At 44.6% G+C, this 3,903-nt stretch overlaps 1 protein-coding gene across 8 annotated transcripts in view; it reads right to left on the reverse strand.

Moving 5' to 3' along the window:
• Window positions 1-3,903, reverse strand: part of wtap (WT1 associated protein) — an 83,534-nt gene that overhangs the window by 79,359 nt on the left and 272 nt on the right. For 2 of the 8 annotated variants that reach the window (XM_048536812.2, XM_048536809.1), the window contains exon 1: window positions 3,306-3,495. The exons of 2 other annotated variants lie outside the window; for them this stretch is intronic. The gene's annotated coding sequence lies outside the window, so the exon portion shown is untranslated. 4 more of the 8 variants (XM_048536811.2, XM_048536808.2, XM_059648472.1 and 1 more) reach the window with 4 other exon arrangements.

A 3,903-nucleotide genomic window follows, 5' to 3' on the forward strand; every position in this document is an offset into this window, starting at 1 on the left:
CACTGGTTAATAGTACACATCAGTACAGCACCAAGGTAAATAGATTTCAAATTTAATTTTTAAACTCTGGGCTGCTAGAGCACAGAATATTCTGGAGTCTTGCATCTTCGAGATGAATTTGAAAACCTTTCATGCAACCCCATAAGATGGATTTACTGCCACTCTTTTCCAAAGACATTCAATATATAGAATAAAGATTAATAATATTTATAAAGATCAAAGAACAACATGCTCCCAATTTCAACTGTTCCCTTTCTCGGCCTGACTGGTTCTCAGAACATAATGCCATCATTAGAAAAACAAACCACCTTATTACATGAAATACCAGCTCTGAATTCGAGTTTGCTTCACCATACAGGACAAATCCAGGAACCTGTTGATACACATAGGTACTTACTCTCATGCAGCAAAGGCGGCTATTCAGCTCATCAAGTCCATGCTCACTCCAGACAAATCTAATCAGCCCCAGCCCCCATTCTATCCTCATAAATCTTTAAGCTTTTTCACTCAAGAGGATAACCAATGTCCTTTTGAAGCCAGTCTCCTCTTCTACCACCTCTGCAGACAGAAAGGAGCATAGAAACAGGAACAAACCATTCAACACCTCAAGCATGTTCTGACTTTCAACAAATTCATGGCTGAATTCAACTTCAACTCCATATATCTGTTTTTCACCCATATCCCTTAATATCTTTGCTGAATGAAAAAAAACATTAAAATGAACTGATCTAGCTTCATTGCCATTTGTGGAAAGAGTTCCAAACCTCTACCACCCATTGTGTGTAGAAGTGCTTCCTGACATATCTCACGGATTGTCTGGCCCCAAGATTCGAGAATCTCCAAACACTGGAAAAGTTTATCTTTGCCTCCTCTGGCCTTTCCTGCTAATACCTTGAAAGACTATGATCAAATCACCCTGTAATCGTCTAAATTCTGGAGAAAACAGGCCTAATCTCTCCACATAACAATGAAGTCCATGAGATAATGGGAACTGCAGATGCTGGAGATTCCAAGATAATAAAATGTGAGGCTGGATGAACACAGCAGGCCAAGCAGCATCTCAGGAGCACAAAAGCTGACGTTTCGGGCCTAGACCCTTCATCAGAGAGGGGGATGGGGGGAGGGAACTGGAATAAATAGGGAGAGAGGGGGAGGCGGACCGAAGATGGAGAGTAAAGAAGATAGGTGGAGAGGGTGTAGGTGGGGAGGTAGGGAGGGGATAGGTCAGTCCAGGGAAGACGGACAGGTCAAGGAGGTGGGATGAGGTTAGTAGGTAGCTGGGGGTGCGGCTTGGGGTGGGAGGAAGGGATGGGTGAGAGGAAGAACCGGTTAGGGAGGCAGAGACAGGTTGGACTGGTTTTGGGATGCAGTGGGTAGAGGGGAAGAGCTGGGCTGGTTGTTCGACGGCAGTTGGAGATGAAGAGGTCGAGGGAGGGTAGGAGGCCTGGGGGTGGTGTCCAGGTTCGACGGCAGTTGGAGATGAAGAGGTCGAGGGAGGGTAGGAGGCCTGGGGGTGGTGTCCAGGATGCCACAATGATGCCACCCGAAGGTTGCAGGAACAGCAACTCATATTCCGCCTGGGAACCCTGCAGCCATATGGTATCAATGTGGACTTCACCAGTTTCAAAATCTCCCCTTCCCCCACTGCATCCCTCAACCAGCCCAGTTCATCCCCTCCCCCCACTGCACCACACAACCAGCCCAGCTCTTCCCCTCTACCCACTGCATCCCAAAACCAGTCCAACCTGTCTCTGCCTCCCTAACCGGTTCTTCCTCTCACCCATCCCTTCCTCCCACCCCAAGCCGCACCCCCAGCTACCTACTAACCTCATCCCACCTCCTTGACCTGTCCGTCTTCCCTGGACTGACCTATCCCCTCCCTACCTCCCCACCTACACCCTCTCCACCTATCTTCTTTACTCTCCATCTTCGGTCCGCCTCCCCCTCTCTCCCTATTTATTCCAGTTCCCTCCCCCCATCCCCCTCTCTGCTCAATGAAGTCCATGCACTGTTCTTGCCGACTGACAGTGTACTCGCCCCAATGCGAATAAAATCCTCCTAAAGTAGTTCCTAGATTTGGAGACTCAGTACTTTGTATTATTTTGTGCACCAGTTCGTGGCATTTTTGTGCTCCATTCACCTGACCCACCAAGTCTCTTTAGACATTTACTGTATTTAATTTCAGACTATACAGAAGTAGCCAGCTTTATCCTGCAAAGCAATTCTTTCTCCCATGCCCAAAACCTTAGGTCCGTGTCCTTGTAACATCATCTATTAGGAACAGATTTATAAAATATTCCTGAGGAGATTGACAGAGACGCCTGGTTTAGTTTTATAAAGAAAGGATACAACTCATCCAACAGTTTGTGATAAAATAATTTCAGGTGACTATCTCGATGACTAAAAATGTTTAGTTTTTTTTGCATTATTTGACCAAACACTGATTTCAGATTAGAGTGAAATTGGAGATTACAACATCCTTTGTACTCCGGAATCTCTTGATTTTCTCAAACCTTCTCATTTGACAACCATCTTGCGACAACTTCATTTTGTGCCTTTTCACTTCTCAGTAGTGTTCTCAATACAAAGTGCATGCAAAAGGCAACTGAAACAAAAGGCACACTGCGGCAATAGATACTGCAGCGGTCAAAGCTTTTCTTTCTACTTTATTTCAACTTTTCAGAAAAAATTCCCCTTTTAATTATAACAGCCCAATTTGAGTAGCATAAAAGGTGACACACATACAGCCAAGTAAGCAAGCCTTTTCTGTTATCCACGCAAAGGAAAACCTATTAAAGATAACTCAATAGTTCAAACGTAGAATCGGTTACTCTAAGAAACTCTCAATAGTTTCAAATCTCAACGAGAAAGAAAAAGCATGTCTACTTAATAACCACCGTGGCATTCGGCAAATGCCCGTTTGGGAGAAAAAAATCTATAACTCATTTCGGAAATTAATGGCGGCTTCCGCTCTGCAGCATAGAAACGGTTTCCTATCGATCATGACACAAGCTCAATCCTTTCATTTTTGCAAAGGATCGCTATTATACCCCATTTCCGTGAATGTAGAATCTACTAGGCCCAATAACAACTTACCCTGTAACAAACAAGCTCATCCTATCCGATGCCCTAATGGTCGGCATGCATTACCTAGTTCGAGGGCTATTTTTCGAGGTGGTACGAGCAAGAAACACGCTTAGTGTCATTTAAAACAAGTGCACGCTTATAACAAGGAAAGACACTTGCTACCCTCACTTTTAGAAACTCCAGACACAAACTAAAACACTATGTCCAAAAACACTAACCGTGAGCCTGGCTGCAAGGCCCCGGGTGTAAGGAGGGGCTTAGATCACCAGCTCTTCAGAGATGTATGCGTTTTCTGACTTAATCGTCGTTTGGTAGAATAAAAAACCCTAGATAAAATGGCGCCGCGAGTCTCCGGCCTAGCAGCCGCCGAATCCAACTGACGCACTGCCGCGCCCGCAAGCCAGCCGGTTCACTCACTCACCCGACTTCCTTGAAAAATCGAACAGTACCACATTCAACCTATTGAATGCCTATTAATGCTGGGCAGAGTTCAAGCCAACCTAGCACAAGCTGTCACCACGACCGCCATTCACGTCTAAGACGCGTCACGGGAAGGAAACACGCACTTCAAAATTCAGTAGCGGAGTAACACGCAGAACCGCACAACAGAAATAAACCTCTGCTTTGGGTTGTCGGAAGAGCGCTTTTGCTGTGCCAAAAAAATTTGGAGGGATTGTAGTAGGGATGAGTTACCAAGATTCATGCTTGCGATTTTTTAAGAATAAATACTTCCGACAAAATACTTGTTTTAGTTTTGCTATTATTCCTGAATTTAGGTGATTTTTAAAAAAAAAATTCAATTAAAAAATAATGAAA

This window comes from Stegostoma tigrinum, chromosome 9, assembly GCF_030684315.1.
Source record: "Stegostoma tigrinum isolate sSteTig4 chromosome 9, sSteTig4.hap1, whole genome shotgun sequence".
NCBI lineage: Eukaryota > Metazoa > Chordata > Chondrichthyes > Orectolobiformes > Stegostomatidae > Stegostoma > Stegostoma tigrinum.